Source organism: Ornithodoros turicata, chromosome 4 (genome assembly GCF_037126465.1).
Source record: "Ornithodoros turicata isolate Travis chromosome 4, ASM3712646v1, whole genome shotgun sequence".
Classification (NCBI taxonomy): Eukaryota; Metazoa; Arthropoda; class Arachnida; order Ixodida; family Argasidae; genus Ornithodoros; species Ornithodoros turicata.
The window spans coordinates 31,054,759-31,075,675 of record NC_088204.1 but is presented as its reverse complement, the minus strand read 5'-3'; the positions used below and the strand labels follow the sequence as shown (position 1 = coordinate 31,075,675).

Below are 20,917 nucleotides of genomic sequence, written 5' to 3'. Positions count from 1 at the left end.
GCCTGATCTGTAGGGCCACTAAGGACTTGAACGACCCTATTTGTTTACATGTGCTTTTAGAACTCTATTACTGTCAGTGATTGAGTTTGGATCAGTAGCATGGAACTGTATTGGTAGGACCAATGTCGCGCGTTTAGAGGCCATTGTTAGACGATATGTGAAGATTGCTTCATGGAGATTTCCTTCTGAAAGTTTATTCTCTCTGTCTCCATCGTTTTTGACTGATCGCAGAATTAGCCGCGATTGCACATTTTTGTATAAATGTGTTCATAATATTTTAGATACGACATCTGCAATCAGCTTCCTGAATTTTCACGCCCCAATTAGCATCGTCCGAAATATGTCTGTTTTATGTGGATGATACTCGAGCTCGTCAGTCGCCCACGCGACGTATCCAGACGTCTTTTGTGTGTCAGGTCATGTTGACCTATTTCACTCATCCTGTAGTCATTTTAGACAGAGGTCCTCTGTTACCTCAGGCTGTGATTTGCTGTAGGTCACTTGGTGCACTGCTGCATAGGCGCTGCTGTTTGCAGGCACCTTATTGAATAAAGTATTATTATTATTATTATATCGCGAATGATGATGGAATTATACTTTTTGACGATGGTCAGCGCGATTTGATATATTTGTAGGTGGAAATATAAAGCGAGATCGCAAGCTGTCGTTATGATAATATATTTTGTGGAACAGGCACAGACGGAAAATTTTTCGTCGCAAAGCTAGGTTAGTAAGTTGCAAGTTATGTTTCATAGAAGTTACGCTGGCTGTGCGTTGGTAGTTGCCGAAGATGAAGCGGGCAGCCAAGCCAATCACAATGCTTATTTGAAACCGACGGACAACCGAGATCGTTTTCAGGTGCCGCAACCTGATATTTGGAGCACGGAGCAGAGCTGGGTCAATGTTCTGCCCCAGGAAGGGGCCAAAACTGTTCCATTGGTAGAATCGGGGCATGCGTTGAATGCTTGAAAAAAAAATTGCTCCCAAGGCGCAATATTTTTTTTTTTTTTACCCAGCGATTAGCTCACCGGAACATGACCGAATAGAGGAGGCATGTGCGCGATAAGTTAGGCCATGATCTTTGGGGTTTTTTTTTTTCTTTTTGCTCGTGTGTCGCGTAGGTAGGCGTGCGGCGCTTGAACAGTGTAAATACTACGCGTCCCGTTGTGTAATTATATTGTACGATTCCGAAAGAGTTTGGTGAACCCAGCGTGGCCAAAGCAAACCCGCGCTATTCAGGAAGCGCTATGCACGAGCGCGCATCGTGCCTTGAACGCTAGCATTCCATTGACAAAGCAAACCCGTGCGACCCCGCCGGGAGCATGCACTGAAACCCCACCCAGCGTGGGGCAAAAATTGCTCTCCCAATGGAATTCGTCATTATAAATAACGATACCGCTTGCTATGCTGCCCCAGGACTATGGCAACGTGTTACCGAGCGCGGACACGGTTTCCACAGGGAATATGTTCCAACCTGCTCTTGATTGTAGTACAAACCAAACGACAAACCAGTCTACCTACGTCTACTGGACCCGCTTCTGTTCAACTTTCGGTACAGCTTGTTGATTGCGTCACACCTTGTCCTATTTTCAACATTATTATTTGGAAGGGAAACGAGGAAAAGGCAAGGTTTGTTTCATCCATTTATCACTAAACGTAAGCAAGCAGGGACGAAGAAATCTTGTCTCTTCATAAGAGGACACCTTCAGTTGAGGAGAGTGTCGATGCCTTCTTTTTGTAAACATAACAGAAGCGCCTGCAAAAACGAATGAAAAGTTGCTGAGTATTGGAAACACTTTCACGCTTCAGAATTTAGTCATTTTGTCTGTTCTCTCTGAAGCTCGAAAGAAACCATCGTTATTGGCCACTAAATTCTCATAAACTTCTGGCAGCCCTGCTGACAGAAGTGTGTTCCCACAAAATCCAGTCACGACAGAGTGAGAGCTTCCGCCACAATGAATCATCTGGTCGTTTTAAATTTGTTCGTGAGCATTCATAGCTAGTAGACTGCGTGGTAGCAAGATACGCAATGAGCGTGAACTAAGGCTCTGAGCTCACATCTTGCTTCTCGGGATATTGTATAGAGGAGCTATGTCAATACCAAGACGATAAAGTTATAAGGAGGTACTCTACAGAAAGGCGTCATTTGCCGCGTAGCATCTGTAGCGTGTGCTGTTCCGCTACCATTAGCACAATCTACAAATATTTGAAATACGGAAGCGTTTCACATGATAGGCGACGGTATAGCACAATTGAATGATGAAAGTAAATGAAAATGCACCAGCGCTGGGGTTGACCGCCATCATTCAAGTGATGTGTGCAACAGGGCGTTGTGAGGTTTCTGCTGTGTTTGTCCCCCCATTTTCAACTCTCACATCCGCCACAACGGTATAGCCCCATTTAGGTGAACACTACGCGGCTGAGTGAGAAACGGGCCTAGGATACTTAGTCTAGATTTTGCGTGACATCACTACAATAAATATTTTTTACTCTGGTAATACGTAACATTGGTTACGTCGAGCTTCCCTCACCAGAAACAAGCGATGGGAAGCACCGTCCAGAGGAGGGTTTGTACTACCAGGAACAGGTACACATGGAAAAGGACGACCCCAGGGACGCCGTGCCGCATGTCGTAAGCGCAGAGCCACGCTAGAGGCGTCGTTACGGTCATGTTGAGCGTGAAGAGTATCCCGTAGAGGAACATCCGGAATATATGGGGTTTGCCCTCTATGCCCGGGCTTTCTGCGGATCTTGCACTGGTACGAGCTTCCACAGCTGGTGGTGGAAGTACCAGCTTCATGTAGGTCGAGTTTCGGCGCCATTCCATGCAAGAATGCGTGACCTCTCTGAAACACGCAGAAGTAATGAATGTCTCGAACCTTTCAAGCAATTGCATAACTGGCAAAGTCGCATCTCATTCAGCACCGCCATCGAAAGCTGTGGGAACACAAAACGTTTGCTTTCTGCCATCGTTACGCTCCTTCTGCGTGCATTTCTGACGTACAAGGTCTCCCCTATTTTAAAAGAGCCATTGTATAGTAAAGTGCAGCTACTTGAAGACAGGGAAAAGTTGAGGACACTTTCGGTATTCGTCATCGTATTTTCTTACTTTGCAGGTTACTTCGCATACCGACCGATTAAGACAGCCGATATTTAGGCATCGAAGTGGCGTCTTCATTCCACGAATGAACTTCTTTGCAGTATGCCACGTGATACGTTTGGAAAGTGCTCCAGGAAAAAGGATACTTTTTGCGCCTAATATAACATTGTTACAACTTTGCACTTTTGAACATCGAATTTACTCGTTTCTGTTGCTGTGGCACCGAAACAAGACATGACAGAAAACGTGGTACCGAAGTATGAGATCACCGTTATTCAGTGCTGTGTGAAAATAAGTGCATAACTCAGTCCTTCGCATCATCAGAAGTGTTCACTGAAACCCCTGTCTTTTGACCACATAGAAGGCAGGTGTATGGATGCCGTATGTAACCCACTTGTATTACAATCACGTGAGTTTTATACACATTTCGGTTTAATCGTACGCTCCATGTCATCGATCCTGGTGCTTCGGGAATACACACTGTCAGTCCCTACAGCGAGACCACTTGTTTCCTACTGATTGAAGTCCCCGCTATATACGCTTTGTAAGTGAGTTTTTGCGCACAAGAGGATCGGAGAGTATGGAGTGACGCGCGCGGTGATGTGGCGTGCTCCTATTCGTGGAGAAGCCCATTGCACCACGTGCGAGCAGCGAAAAAGGCAAACAAGCTGGATCGATCGCTTTCACGCTGTGCGTTTCTACATCGTCTTTAAGCTACGAAATGGTAAATACGTGTCGTGGACACTTGGATGGAGTATGTGTCTTTCGCGTTCCAAAAGACAAACGGGAACGTCCGCGGTGGGAGAAGGCGATCAACCGTCGCAACTGGCAACCTACAGATACTGGACGTAGATGGGTCGAAATCCAACGAACCGGTACAGATGTAGGAAGGGAGTTGCCTCAGGACAGAAGCCGCCGATTTCGAACAGAGACTGTTCTTCTTCTGAAGAACAGTCTCTGTTCGAAATATCGGTAGCTACAGTATCGGTTCGAAATATCGTTCCTCTGGCGGAAATATCGGCTTCCTATCGGAAATACCGGAGTTGTTTGTAGTCGTTGCTTAGACGCCGCAGTACCGAGGTATCATCTTCAGGGCTTCTTTTAAAAGTGACGTGTTACTTTCTTGTAACTTGCTACGTATATGCAGGCCAGCTGGTGGTTGAACTTGAGCTCGACACGAACACACGACTCAAGTCGACTCAAGTTGTGTCGTGTGTTCGCGTCGTCCCTCTGTGTACACAGACTCAGGATTTGACAATTAAGGAGGGCAAAAGCAGGAATCAAAGATAACTTGAAGTCACAATTCGGCGCCGGACATCTATCCTGTCTCATAGGGGTCTGGATAGTTTACCCACATACCACTCAGGACCACACATCGCCTCTTGCTTGCCCCCAAACCGCCCAAACCCAAGGCACTGTACGCTACCCCTCCCCAAGAGGGACGTGGATGTCCCGAATATCTCAGCCGCTGAAGCATTATGTACATGACGCATTGCGGCGACAAAAGAGAATGTTTCGCTTAGTAGTATACGGGGTGGTCCAGACTACGACATGGCCACTAAGGCAGCGCCGCCGTCGCGTCTGCGCAGACTTTTTTCACGATTTTTTTCCCGCGCGCGGCAGGCAGCGCTCGGGTGGAGGGCTGCTCGACCGCTTACCGGTGCGGGGGCGCGTGGCCGGAGGGCTCTGCGTGCGCTTACCCTCGCACATTTTTCAGCCTGGGCAGACTTGTTTCGCCATTTATCTGCCTGGTCCGACTTCACTCGCAATTTTTTTACCGCTACAACAGGTGTGCAGTAGGCGGTTTACATGCAAGCATAGACATGCAAAGGATAGCCGTACACAAAAGCAAAAGATGAAATTTATTAAAACCAATGCTGTAATGCGAATCTGTGAATGGGGAAAATCTAGCCGCAAAACCTGAAGCAGAAGAAACAAAATACAATACACGTAATAAAGGATCTACTTATTACAGGCATGATCCAACAGCATTGAAGGGGTATCACACAGAAAGTATCAAACACATTATTTTTTAATAATGGTAAACATACACACGTTTCCAATGAATCAGTATTAAAATGGAGTAGCACATATAATCAAAGAAGATATTCTTAACCAATACGATTACATTCAAAATTACAAGTTTTATTATAAAAAGTGTGAGACGTGCATGAGCACCATCATTGCAATAGTGGAGTTTTAATTACAAATTATGATAGATGTGAGTAACTTCAAGCATAATAGGGAAGCTAAGTCGAATATTCCAACATGACACAAATTTAATTAATCAGATTCTTATGAAGTGATCTGTGGTCGGCACGTGTGGGCTGTGGGTTCCTCTCCTGAATTTTTTTCCAGCGCGCGGCGGGTGGCGCGCGGTTGAGGAGCTGTCCCGGTGCTTACCAGCCGGCAGGGGGCTGTGCGTGCGTTGTGAATTTTTCACCGTGGACCGATTTCTTTGGCGATTTGTCCGCCTGGGCAGACTTCGTTTGCAATTTTTTTCAGGTGCCGCGTGGGTAGTTTACATCCAAGTAGGGACATGCACAGAGGCAACCCCACCAAGCGTAGGTGCCGTCAAGTGGGCCGACTTCATTAGCGATTTTTCAGCATGGGCCGACTTCATTCGTAATTTTTTTTTCTCGCTACAACAGCCGTGTGGTAGGCGGTTTACACTCAAGTAGGAACATGCACACTGCCAACACGTTGCCACCATCACACCTGGGCTGACTTCACTCTTTCTCTCTTCAATTTTCTTTTTTCGCGTGCTTATCGGTGGTCGGAGGCCTGCGCGTGCGCTTATGGTCCTACATTTTTCATCCTGGGCCGACTCCTTTGGCGATCTTTCCGCCTGGGGCGACTTCATTCACAATTGTTTTTCAGGTGGCGCGTGAGTGGTTTACATGCAAGTTGGGACATGCACACTGTCATCCCAGTCAGGCGATGATACCGTCACATCTGGGCCGACTTCTTTGGCAATTTTTCCTCCTGGACCGACTTCATTCATAATTTTCTTTTCGCTACAACAGCCGCGCAGTGGGCAGATTACATGCAAGTATAGCCATGCAATGGACACTCATACACAAAAGTACAAGATGAAGTGTATTTATTAAAGCCAATAGTGGCAGGAATTATGTTGTGACTCTGTGTGAAGGAGAAAAACCCTGCCAAAGAACATGAAACAGAAGAAACACAATACACATAATAAAGAGTATGCTTACTTATTACAGGTATGAAGCAATAGCAGTGAAGAGAGATCACACGTAAAACACAATATTTTGTATTTACGGTAATCATACACGCAAGTTTTCAATTAATCTGAATTAAAATGGAGTAGCACATTTAATCAAAGAAGATATTCTTAATCAGTACGATTACAATCAAATTACAAGCTTTATTATAAAATGTCTGAGACGTGAGCACCATGATTGCAATAGCAGAGTTTTAATTTTAATTATAGGTTCTATTACATGTAAGTAATTTCAAGCTCAATAGGGAAGCTAAGTTGAATATTCCAACACGACACAAATGTATTTATCAGTTTCTTATGAAGTGAATAGCACACATGCAAGAAAATAATGAGAAACGCGATCAACACCTAGCAAGAGCCAGACCCATGCATCATCCAACACGTAAACAACATATATACAGATACAGATATATACAGATTGAACAGATATAATAACGTTCTTAGATCAGTATTTCGATCTGCTAAATCTACATATTACCAGAACCGCATTTCCCGAGCTAATGGCTGTACGCGAGAAATATGGGATACCATTAATCACTCCTTAAATAGGCATAGCCTCAAAAAAGGCAAACAAGCTGGATCGATCGCTTTCACGCTGTCGTGCACGTGCTGAGCTAAACCAGTGGATGCAGCGTACTTGTAACCACCTTTACAGGTGTAGTTCCAATTCTGAGGGAAATGAAAGAGTGATATTAAACGGTAGGAACAACTTATTTATTTACACATGGTAAAGAAGACTTTGGGAAATGCAGAGCTTCTACTTAGCATGTGGAGAAGTATGAGCTTACGTATACAAATCAGCTGTCATTCAGGAAACAATGCATACAAGCTTCGAGATAATGTGTCTAGGTTTGACCTGGCACGCTTTCAACAGCCATGACAGCCATGAGGGGCCATGTTTCGATATAAAGAGCATAGGGAAGACACTTAGCCCTGACCATATCTTATCTTCGCAGAGGATGTAGATCACCTCCTGAGTGAAACACCAACAACTTGCAAAGATGTGAGCTACAGTGAAATAGTAGCGGTCTGCAAAAGGCCTGAGCCCGCACCAATGATTGCAATTGGACTGGTATGAGGGAAAACATGGGAAATTTATAATAAGAAATTGAGAAAGTGTTGCAAAGATGGATGTGCACAGACACAAGGTCTAAAGTCTAAAATTTTTGTCAACGATAGGGAAGCCTCTGAAGAGAAGCCACTGTTGATGCCGTTGGCATGACCCCACGTAAGGCCTTCTTATACTGATAAAGTCATGACCGCGAGATGTTATATTTATGTATTTATTTATTTCTATTTTCCTGGTGCCCATGAATGGCCAGAGGGCCTCCTTAATGGTGCACCATACAGACAGCCAATACAAAGAAATGAATTAAAACACCATAATTACATAAGAGAAAACGAAAACTACGACAAAGACAAAACCATGTAGATGGTAAGGCAACAACTGGCCTTGCTTTGGACCCATCATGAATGAGGCATCGAAGTTGGCGTACGACGCCAAATAGGTCACCACTGAACAGATCAAAAACCCCGGAATGGGAGTTATATACAATCTGAAGCCTCAAAGAAGGCGATTTCTTTTTAACTGTTACCACATACATAAAATGTTTTGTGGGTTCTAGTGTTTCAACGTGGAACATAGAAATTGACCCTTGATACGATCGCAGCTGAATCGATATATATCTATAGCAATATATAAATCAATTATAGGCAAGGTGATAGCCTATGTTCTCTTAGAGCTTGTGGACTGGAACGTGTTTGCGGCAAACACCTGTGCACTGCACAGAATTAAAAAAAAAGCATACATACATTGCGTTACTGGTTGGTGCGAAGTAGCACTTGCAAATTGATATGAATACAGTATGGGGATGTTCTCTTTCATTGTTTGCTTGTTTACTGCGATCACTTGTATGCTCATTCATAAACACAGTGATCAATAAAGCAACATTACAAGCCTTGATGTCTGTAGAATGTATTTTACTGTGTAACGGCTGTCTGGTTATTCCAGAAGGGTATATGGCAGACCTCTGTTGTTCATGAAAGGGATACTGTTGTGATAAAGCAGTGTTTACGACCAAACCATCCAGTGTACTGTTGTCAAGATGGGAGGCATTCAATGCTGCCTTCAAGCACCTGAAAGAAAATTGAGAGCTTCATCTCAGTGAAAGCAAACAGACATATACATGGTCAGACAGCACCTACTGCATCACACGTAAAAAAGGCAAAAACCTTTGTATGCCTCAGAAGGAAAGTTTTCCATTATGGCATGTACAGCCCACGCTTCGAGGACTTTTCTGCAGTGCTTTCAGCTTTCCTAATGATCCCCAGAGCCACCTGGTAAACTGTTTGTAGGCAACGTACCGAAACTTCCTGCATGTATCATGGACAGTGTGAAATTATGATATGTAACTTCACTAATAACAAACCGAAGGCACACATGGATGAACTCACTTGTTCACTTTGCTGTTCCTCCTAACAGCGTACTCGTCGCTTTCTATCACGTGTCAGTAGGATAAAGTACATATTTCATGAAATGCAACCGCTGCGCTGCTTCAGTAACGTCTCATTTCGCGCCAACAAAGGCATTCTTCTAACGTCGGCATCGGCACGCATCTGAAACAAGGACACCTGAACCGAAAGAGCAATGCCATATTTCCGCTGCGAGCTTCTCAACATTTTCATTACACATGAAGAGTGTTTCCCACGGCCGCTAGGTGACTGCAATGACGGTAATTCATCCTCCGTCGACGATTCTGCGGATGATGTCGTGTCATACTGCGTTTACCGCGTGCACTCGTACGAACAAACGTTTTGCGGGCGTGACTGCTGGACTATCGCAAACTCAAGGGCATTCAAGTTTGGAAAAATCAACATCACACGACGTGGACCTCAAAACAGCATTACGCCTTCGCCACCTTCCGCCACAGACCGGGAGGCGGATTAGAAAAGCGAGACTAGCCGTAGCCGACACGAGCCAACCCAGTGTTGTGTGTGAGGGAGTACTGAGCTTTGCGCTCGAATGCAATCTTTGAAATCCGATTACTCAAAGAAAGGAAGGATTTAAAAAGAAATATTTCGTAACTGAGATGTACTCTTCCCAGGATTTCATAAAATCATAAGATAACCCTGGGTTGAAATTCACTTTACAGTTCCTTTAAGGACAAGTGTTTCATTTACGATCATATACTGATAGTGTTACGGAATTTCAAACAAGACATTTCGGTGGTTTTGGAGCCTCAAACACCCCTGCAGCGCAGAATGATTGTCCCAATAATAATGCTCAATCATGTCCTGTCTTTGACAATCCCTCTCTCGATCAGCCATTTTCTGTTCTCTACACTAATATTCGGAGCATTAGTAGACATCGTGATGAATAATGCTCGATTATGGACTCCTGTGATGCAGACTTTGTCATTCTAACCGAAACCTGGCTATCATCCAAAATATGCAACAAGGAATTATTTCACTGCGACAAGTTATTTAACATTCATCGCAACGACCGAGGTCAAAGAACCGGAGGCGGTGTTCTTATTGCGGTATCTAATCTACTAGCTCTCAGCTGATTGATATTAACTTATTGATATATATATTGATACTTATATATTGATATTAGGTCTCAGCTGATTGATATTAACTCACCTTTAGAAATGATCTGGGTGAGTGCGGATTGTAAACACAGGAGAATGGTAATTGGTGTATGTTACAGGCCGCCTTCATGTGGAAATATCTTATCTCAGTTACATGATGCACTTCCCAAGCAGCACAATGTACTGAAAGTCGAGTGCAATAGGGGTGGACGGTATGTGTCTTATCAATCTTCTTTGGTTTCACGAGTGTGTTCAAGGCCTTTCACCTACCCGTCCACCCCTATTGCACTCGACTTTCAGTACATTGTGCTGCCTGGGTTAATCTGGTTGTGGCACGATATCACCATTTGCCTATATTTCTTATGGGTGACTTTAACTACTCTTTCATCAATTGGCAAACCCATGACACACACGTTATGTCAACATCCCATGAATGTACTACCTTCATAGAAATGTATAACACCTTTAACCTTTCACAGTTACAAGTCCTACTAGAGTAACCCAGTCATATTCCAACATACTAGACTTGCTGTTAACTTCAACACCCGATCTTGTTGATAGGCTTTCCAACTTCGACGGGCTTAGTGATCGCTCTATACTTCATTATTACATTAATACGTCAGTCGCCCGTGGTAAGGACAGGATAATTAGGGACTATAAAAACGCTAACTTTGCTGCTATAAATGACGAACTTTATGAGTACCTTAATTTTTTTTTAGCTGACTTTCCACTCCGTTCGGCTGAAAGTAACTGGCACCTGTTCAAGATCAAGGTGATGCAGCCAATCAATAAATATATCCCACAAATAACTATTTCCACTCATTCTCAAACGCCTTGGTTCAACAAAACGCTAAGAAGGCTTCTAAATAGGAAGAAACGGCTATTTCGTCGCTCAAAGCTATCTCCCAGCCCGTTGAGTTTGGGCGCCTATTATAAAGTCCTGAAAGCATACCGGCTAGAGCTTCATAATGCCAATATAACTATTTTAAGAACACTTTACCCGAAATGCTAAAACGCAACCCTAAGCAGTTTTGGAACTTTGTAAATCGAAAGAATAACACAGAAATCACATTACGTACTCTAGACCTGTTGTAATAACCCCATCACAGTGTGCTAATGCATTGAACGATGCATTTGTTAACGCTTTTTCCTCTATTACTTCCGACAACCTTCCCGAATTGAGTGTTCACAATTACATTATTATGGATCCTATACTTATTGACGTATGGCAGTATTAAGATAACTGATACTCTCAAAATACAAAGTTTTTGAAACACTGCCACGTGTTCGGCATTATTTCTAACTCACATTTTTATGCAGTCGCTAGAGTCAGGTTGCATTCCTCATGACTGGTCTATCGCGAAGGTGGTTCCCTTGTTTAAATCTGATGATAGACACTGTGCAAGTAACTATCGCCCCATTTCTTTAACTAGCATTCCCTGTAAAATAATGGGACATATAATTTACTCCCACTTAGTCCAGCACCTTTAATTTAGCTCGTTTTTTCACCATAGTCAACATGGATTTAAGAAAAAATTCTCTTGCGAAACCCAACTCGTCTCTTTCCTAGATGACCTTCATCAGGCCCTTGATCGCGGGTCCTACACAGACTACATATTCGTTGATCTATCTAAAGCATTTGACAAAGTCGCGCGCACTAGTCGCGTTTACTTTTCAAATTAACAAGGCTCAAAGTTGACAAAAATGTTATAGCCTGGATTCACTCTCTCTTATCTGATCGCCGGCAGTATGTCGTTACTAACAATGGGAATTCAAACATATAGCTTTTGTCTTATCTGGTGTACAGCAAGGCTCGGTTCTCGGCCCCTTACTTTTTCTTAACCAGCTCCGGTGGCGCAGCGGTAACGTGTGCGCTTGGAGACTGGGAGGTCCGCGGTTCGAATCCGCGGGCCGGCTGTGCCGTCTGGGGTTTTTCCTGGGTTTCCCTCAGATGTGTAATAGGCGTATGCCGGCACAGTTCTCCTGACGTCGGCCCATGGACGCAGCTATCCTCCCCCCGAGCGGATTCCGCTCGGTCTTCCACTTCACCCTTTCCTCTCCTCCTCTCCACCACCTTTCCCTTCCCGAGAAACATGCCGCCTAATCAGGCAGGCAGACCTCTCGGTTCCTCCCAACGACACTCCTCCTCCTCCTCCTCCTACTTTTTCTTACGCATATCAACGACCTTCCTAACCTCTTCTGTTCGTCTCTACGCTGACGATTGTCTTATCTATCGAAAAGTGACTACCACTTCTGACTCTGACTTATTACAAAAAGACCTCGATACATTACTAACATGGTGCTCCACGTGGCACATGGAACTAAACCTCCGAAAGTGTAAGCACATGAGAATATGCCGCAACAACGAACCTTGTCATACATACATGATTAATAACACTGCATTGGAACGTGTTTCTACATATAAATATCTTGGCATATCTTCGAATCTATCCTGGAAACCACACATCGAGTTTATAACCAAAAACGCCACACGCACTCTAGGGTACATCCGCCGTAATTACAGCCTTGGTCCACTAAATCTAAAACTTATGTTACACCGAACCCTCGTGCTTCCGAAGCTGGAATATGCTACTTCTGTGTGGGACCCGGGACAGGCGACACTCATTGCTCAAGTGGAAAGTGTACAAAACCGCGCAGCATGGTTCATTCTCGGTAATTATGCAAGGACAGCCAGTGTTACCTCCATGAAAGCTAGTCTTAACCTATCCCATCTCTCACTTCTACGCAGTGTTAGTCGTCTTCGTCTATGTCACAAAATGTTTTATCATAACGATATCCACCGACATTTAATTTCTCGTCCGTCACATATCTCTTCACGGCTGGACCATGCACCGAACTTTGGCATTTCCTTTTGCACTACTAACGTATACTTCCAGTCATGTCTGCCCAAAACCTCTCTCGAGCGGAACCACCTTCCCGGCTCTATTTCATCCATTACTGACCCTTCATTATTTAAGAATGCTTATCATCTGAACGTCACAAAGTGATTTTTTGTCTAATTTTTCATTGTTTTGTGTCTTCTGTATGCATCCTCTTATATTTGAACTTATTGTTACATATGCCCCTACCGTCTCTAATGCTAATAAGCCCTGAGGGTATCATACATAAATAAATAAATAAATTGACAACGTGCCCGACATACATCCGAAGAATTTCCGGATTCCACAGCGATGCGAAACGAGTCCAATAATTACCTCACGACATACGTGACCAACTGAAGCTCTCCCTATGAAGTGAGACACCGAAAACCTAACTTTAATATTGGACAAAAAGTCTGGTACCCCTCAGGAACCCGAGAAAAGGAACTGATCACCTTGTACGACGGTCCACACATCATCTGCGACACTGTAAATTGCATGTACACATTCCATCAGAATCTCCCACACGAGTGGAAGGAGACCCGCACAGCAACATCTACTCATTTCAAGCTCTACTCAAATCAAGACAAGCCTGACTTTAAGACGGACTCTGACGTATCAACGATACTATAGTCAGTGACACCCTAAGCCCTACTACTGGGACCGCCCACTCATCCGTGGCAGGGTCCTGCGATTGGCTACCAGCCTTTGCACGACGTCCCCGCTTCGCAATGTAGTACCGGCTCTCTCTCTCCCCCCAGTGCCCACTTGGCCGCGTCGTACTACATTCGCGTGCGCGGAGTGATTCTTGTGTGGGGGCGGGGTTAAGTGCATGGCTTATGTGGTCACTGACCATAGGCGATTACGACAACAAACCTGACACTGCTCCCACACTACTGAACCCCAGTCCGGATATACAGGGTGTTATGCGCCCTGGACCACTAGGATGAAGAGGCGGCGACCAGAGTGGCTGATTTTCTTTTTTTTTCAAGTTCAGTTTATTTGAACAGCAGCAATAAGTATAACTTGTGGGGCGGGGTCAGTAGCATGGTGCTGGTAGAGACCCCCAATCCGCAAGTCTCATGACTGGCTACCAGCGTCATGATGACGTTTCTCTGGTAGAGATCTATTCGAACGCTTTGCATCTTACTCCCTGTGGGTGCACAATGGTTAAGCTTCATTTCAATGGCAGCGGTTTCTTACTTCCTGAATAAAACACAGTCATTGATTGAATATCACGTTTTATGGAAAAGAATGCCATGAAGGAACCGGAGAGAAAGCAAGAAAATACGTGGACGTGAGTGAAAAGCGAACTAAAAGCAAGTTGGAACTTAACTCAAGTTACTTTGGCAACGTTACCTGAAAAAGAAACGAGTTCCTCTGCAGGTTAACACGGCGCAAAAGTACCGAGTTAAGTACCAAAAAAAAACTTACAATCCCAAAATTCGCGGTCACCCCCCGCCGGCGCACTCCGTCACTATACTCAGCCGCCATGCGGGAAGCTGCCTTACAGGATGTTAATTCAATGGGAGACAGCGTTTATGCCAATTAACAGCAAAACAGAATAAATTTTTTAAGATGTCATCGTCTAATAGAGAAGAACACCATGTAAAGAACCCCTGGAGACATGAAAGGCACCAGCAGAATATAAGCCTAGTGCACCCTGGCCAAATTAATTTTAATGCATTGCGCCTATGGGGATTCCGTCGATTTTTGCACATCGCCCATGTTTAGACTACGATTTTTCGACAAAGGCAGTCAAATTCTGGAAATGTCATCGCCTATTTTCGTTCAGTACGTCCTCCAGGCCACATACCAACCACGGCACGATGTGTGAGTGTTAATCCTGATGCACCCAGGGCCTTCAAAGTTGCGACTCAGACAGGGTTCCCCTCTTAGGCGCTCGACGGACTAAGTCCCAGTATTATCGTAATACGCATGCGCTGAGACTGTACGGCCGGTCTGAAGGAGTTCGAAACGAGAACGGTCATTTTTCCAGAACTCGAAGTGGCTGACAGAACAGACAACTTTATTTTGAGTGAGTAATATACAAATGATACCATTTTGTATTTTATATCGCTTTTATATTAAACTATACAACTTGATAACACTGTGCATTTCGAGTGCCGTTTTGGAAGTGATTTTGTCAAACACGACCTTTCAGGGTGCAACAGGAGAACAAGGTACGGGGTTCAAACCCCGTGATCTTACTTTCACATGTACATACACATATACATTACATTACATAATCAGCTTAGGATATCTTTATTGTCATCGTTATATCAAATGATATTAAGCTCCGAACTTGATGAAATTCGCCATTTGGCCGTTTTGGAAGCGATTTTGTCAAACGCGACCTCTCAGGGTGCAACAGGGGAACAACGTACGGGGTTTAAACACCGTGATCATACTTTCACGTATACATATTACAAAATTAGTTTAGGACATCTTTAGTATTAACTTGATATCGAATGATATTAAGCCCCGAAGTTGACGAAATTAGCCATTTGGGCATTTCGAGTGCCGGTTTGGAAGCCATTTTGTGAAACCCGACCTCTCAGGGTGCAACAGGGGAACAAGATACGCGGTTCAAACCCCGTGATCTTACGTTCACATATACATACTACAAAATCAGCTTAGGACATCTTTAATATTATTTTATATCCAATGATATTAAGCCCCGAAGTTGACGAAATTCGCCACTTGGCCATTTCGAGTGCCGTTTTGGAAGCGATTTTGTCAAACGCGACCTCTCAGGGTGCAACAGTGGAACAACCTACGGGGTTTAAACACCGTGATCTTACTTTCACATATACATATTACAAAATTACCTTAGGACATCTCTAATATTATTTTTATATCAAATGATATTAAGCCCCGAAGTTGACGAAATTCGCCACTTGGCCATTTCCAGTGCCGTTTAGGAAGCGATTTTGTCAAACGCGACCTCTCAGGGTGCAACAGGGGAACAACCTACGGGGTTTAAACACCGTGATCATACTTTCACGTATACATATTACAAAATTAGTTTAGGACATCTTTAGTATTAACTTGATATCGAATGATATTAAGCCCCGAAGTTGACGAAATTAGCCATTTGGGCATTTCGAGTGCCGGTTTGGAAGCCATTTTGTGAAACCCGACCTCTCAGGGTGCAACAGGGGAACAAGATACGCGGTTCAAACCCCGTGATCTTACGTTCACATATACATACTACAAAATCAGCTTAGGACATCTTTAATATTATTTTATATCCAATGATATTAAGCCCCGAAGTTGACGAAATTCGCCACTTGGCCATTTCGAGTGCCGTTTTGGAAGCGATTTTGTCAAACGCGACCTCTCAGGGTGCAACAGTGGAACAACCTACGGGGTTTAAACACCGTGATCTTACTTTCACATATACATATTACAAAATTACCTTAGGACATCTCTAATATTATTTTTATATCAAATGATATTAAGCCCCGAAGTTGACGAAATTCGCCACTTGGCCATTTCCAGTGCCGTTTAGGAAGCGATTTTGTCAAACGCGACCTCTCAGGGTGCAACAGTGGAACAACCTACGGGGTTTAAACACCGTGATCTTACTTTCACATATACATATTACAAAATTACCTTAGGACATCTCTAATATTATTTTTATATCAAATGATATTAAGCCCCGAAGTTGACGAAATTCGCCACTTGGCCATTTCCAGTGCCGTTTAGGAAGCGATTTTGTCAAACGCGACCTCTCAGGGTGCAACAGGGGAACAAGATACGGGGTTCAAACCCCGTGATCTTACTTTCACATATATATATTACAAAATTAGCTTAGGACATCTCTAATATTATTTTTATATCAAATGATATTAAGTCCCAAAGTTGACTAAATTGGCCACTTGGCCATTTCCAGTGCCATTTAGGAAGCGATTTTGTCAAACGCGACCTCTCAGGGTGCAACAGGGGAACAAGATACGGGGTTCAAACCCCGTGATCTTACTTTCACATATACATATTAGGAAATTAGCTTAGGACATCTTTAATATTATTCTTATGTCAAATGATATTAAGTCCCAAAGTTGACGAAATTGACCACTTGGCCATTTGCAGTGCCGTTTAGGAAGCGATTTTTTTCAAACGCGACCTCTCAGGGTGCATCAGGGGAACAAGATACGGGGTTCAAACCCTGTGATCTTACTTTCACATATACACATTACAAAATTAGCTTAGGACATCTCTAATATTATCAAATGATATTAAGCCCCGTAGTTGACGAAATTCGCCACTTGGCCATTTCGAGTGCCGGTTTGGAAGCCATTTTGTGAAACCCGACCTCTCAGGGTGCAACAGGGGAACAAGATAGCGGTTCAAACCCCGTGATCTTACTTTCACATATACGTACTACAAAATCAGCTTAGGACATCTTTAATATTATTTTTATATCCAATGATATTAAGCCCCGAAGTTGACGAAATTCGCCACTTGGCCATTTCGAGTGCCGTTTTGGAAGCGATTTTGTCAAACGCGACCTCTCAGGGTGCAACAGTGGAACAAGATACGGGGTTCAAACCCTGTGATCTTACTTTCACATATACATATTACAAAATCAGCTTAGGACGTCTTTAATATTATTGTTATATCAAAATATATTAAGCCCCGAAGTTGATGAAATAGGCCATTTGGCCATTTCGAGTGCCATTTTGGAAGCGATTTTTAAAACGCGCCCTCTCAGGGTGCAACAGGGGAACAATATACGGGGTTCAAACCCCGTGATCTTACTTTCTCATATACATACTACAAAATCAGCTTAGGACGCTTTTTGCTTAGGGAGTGTCGTTTCGGAAGCAGTTTCTTCAAACGCGACTTCTCCATGTACGGCCTGGCACCAGGATTAAAGGGGCTTCGCACGTTTTAAAGGGTTCGATCTGGTGCCGAACGTTGCGGTAGCCTCTGTTACAATCCCAGTACAAGCCGTTCATAGTACCTTTTTGGCACCACGATACATATCATTTGAGTCATTGTAAAGGGCCCTGCTGCCGCCTTTTCCAAATTTTGCGGTGGTTTCCGATGCAATCACAGGAGAGGGGCATAACATAAGCCGTCGCGTCTTTATAGGTGTGTAAAATGTCTGCCACCATGATTAAAGGGGCTTTTGTCCGTTTTAAAGGGCTCTGCTGTAGCCTTTTATGGAGTTTGCGGCCGCATCCGTTATAATTCCAGTAGAATGGCAATAGCATAAGCCGTTGCGTGTACTTATATGACTTTGGAACTACGATACAAGGGGTATCGACCGTTTTAAAGGGCTCTGCTGCCGCATTTTCGGTATTTTGCGGTAGTCTCTGTTACAATCCCAGTAGAACGGCATTGCACAAGCCATTGATGACATGTCATCGGCAGCATGATACAAGGGGTCTCGCCCGTTCTGAAGGGCTATGCTGCATCATTTTCCCGATATTTGCGGTCGCCTGCGTTATGATCTCGGTAGAATGACATAGTATAAGTTGTTGATAATATGTCTTTAACAGCATGACACAAGGGGTTTTACTCGTTTAAGAGGGCTCTGCTGCCACGTTTTCCGAATTTGGCGATCGCCTGTGTTATAACTCCAGCAGAATAGGATTGCACAAGCCACTGATAACTTTCTTTCTTTCGCTCCATGATACAGGGAGTCTCGCCCGTTTTAAAAGGCCTTGCTGCCGCCGTATCGAAATTATGCGGTCTCCTCTTGCGCAATCCCGGTAGAAAGGCATAGCATAAGCCGTCATTAATATGCCTTTGGTACCATGATACAAGGGGTTTCGTACGTTCTAAAGGACTCTGCTGCTGCCACGTTTTCCGAATTTGGCGATCGCCTGTGTTATAACTCCAGCAGAATAGGATTGCACAAGCCACTGATAACTTTCTTTCTTTCGCTCCATGATACAGGGAGTCTCGCCCGTTTTAAAAGGCCTTGCTGCCGCCGTATCGAAATTATGCGGTCTCCTCTTGCGCAATCCCGGTAGAAAGGCATAGCATAAGCCGTCATTAATATGCCTTTGGTACCATGATACAAGGGGTTTCGTACGTTTTAAAGGACTCTGCTGCTGCCTTTTCCGCATTTGGTGGTCGCTTCTGTTGCGATCCCTGTAGAAGAGCATCATAAGCCGTTGATAATATCTGTTTGGAACCATGATTAAAGATGTTTTGCCCGTTCTAAAGGGCTCTGCTGCGGTCTTTTACGGATTTTGCGGTCGTCTCCGTTACAATCCCAGTGGGAAGGGCAATAGCATAAGCCGTCTCGAATATGCCTTTGGCACCATGATACAAAGGGTTTTGCCCGTTTTAGAGGGCTGTGCCGGCGCCTTTTCCAAATTTTGGGGTCACCACTGTTAAAATCCCAGTACAAGGGCCTAGTATAAGTTGTTGATAATGGCTTCGCTATGCAGAATACACCAGTGACTCTGTGTGGTGTATTCCTTGGTTGCCCCTGCCATCATCGGGGTTGCAGAAAGGTTACTGTTTACTTTTCTCAAAGAAGTTGGCAAGTGATGCAATGTTTCAGAAGGACACTGTGGGTCATTTCTTGCAGGTCGAGGTGTCATTGTCTGCACTTGTCTCCACTATTACTTCTCAATTATCATATTACTTACAGTGTAGTTTATCAAAATGCACGTTCAGACCAGATCGCTAATCGCTAGAACTACTAGTTGAGGTTCATGAGTCACAAGAACTGCTCAATTGTGAATGTCCTTCCTAACGTCGACAGGAGCAGCACTACATCGAGCAAGGGTAAAAACAATGCCTGAAAACCTGGTTTCATTCCGAATTCTTCATTATTGGTGTGCGCGCGTGTGTGTGTGTGGGGGGGGGGGGGCAGCTTCTATTTAGTGGTCAAGAGCCCTCGGGACACAGAATAGCTGACTGCAAGCCATGCACATGCGGCCCGCGTGTGTGAGAGCCCTGATTGCCCTGATCTAAGCATTACTTCATCTTAAACGAGAAATAAATAATGTATTCGAGGGCGCGTAGCACTTGTTTAGCGTTATCTCAAAATCTGGTATTTAGTTCTGCTCCAAAATATCTGGTCCAAAAAAGTCGCGTTTGATCAAATCATTGCCACTCGCATCGCCATAGCACTCGCAGACGCCAAACTGCCGTATCTTCCGTATCTGTCAAACTGTCCGTATCTTCAATTTCATTTAGTAATAACTCTGGATATAAACGTAATATCGAAGATGTCATCACTTAATTACGTAATCTGTATATCCATGCTTAATAGCTATGAGTCTGAATATAGTCCAATTGCCGGGAGTAGACATCTTTACTAGTTTGAACCGCACCGGCTTTCAACAAACATAACAAAATACAGTTAACGTTTCGGGTCCCATTCGGGTCCCATCATCAGAATGACGCTGTCCTGGTCGTCACCGGGTATTTACGTAGAAGAGGAAAGAGAAATAACAAAGGCCAAAGCGGATCTACGAAGAAGGGCATACCCCGAGCAATTTATCTGTGATACATACCACCGAATGATGAATACACGCCCGGAACAGGCGGAAAGTAGTCAAGAAAGACCCATGTACAGTGCTGGACAAAAGTTTACGGAACGCGCGAGCGGCGTATTTTCTCTGGGCAGAGACACCCTAGCGGCGAGCGGAAGCGGGCGGGTCCACTCGTTCATAGGGATGGGAGAGTGCGCGTGTGGCGACCCACCGTGGTAGTAGTGGTAACTTTGCTTTTGAGTGTAACGAACGCCAAAATGGTTTCGTTTTCGGTCTACTGCACCGAGCGAGTGGCTATCGCGGGAAGGACGTCTCTCTGCTATCGGAGAGATAACGGGGCGCTAAGCTGAATTGAGGTGACAACGGGCTCGCAGTGCCTAGCTTTTTTCTTTTTTTTCATTGGACAAAAACAGAAGAAAAGAGCGTATACCCTTGAGCACACACACACACAAAAAAACGGACGGACAAGGTCCACGTCTTCACGTAGCAAGGACCACTCTGCTTCTATGAATTCCCAGAGTGCGTCCTTGCTCCTTGTAGGCGTCCGTCTCTTGCTCATCCTATTCTTCGGGATGCCCAGACATTTTCGATGATGTTTAAGTCCGGGCTCTGCGCAGGCCATGTCAGCTGCATTA

General features: G+C 44.3%; 1 long non-coding RNA gene across 1 annotated transcript in view; it reads right to left on the bottom strand.

Moving 5' to 3' along the window:
* Positions 1-1,636: 1,636 nt before the first annotated feature.
* LOC135392929 (uncharacterized) overlaps positions 1,637-20,917 on the bottom strand; it is a 43,706-nt gene continuing 24,425 nt past the window's right edge. Inside the window, exons 4-5 of the long non-coding RNA XR_010422312.1 lie at positions 2,532-2,846; positions 1,637-1,756 (exon numbers count right to left, since the gene is read on the bottom strand). This is a non-coding gene — a long non-coding RNA (uncharacterized LOC135392929). The remainder of the gene's footprint in view (positions 1,757-2,531; positions 2,847-20,917) is intronic.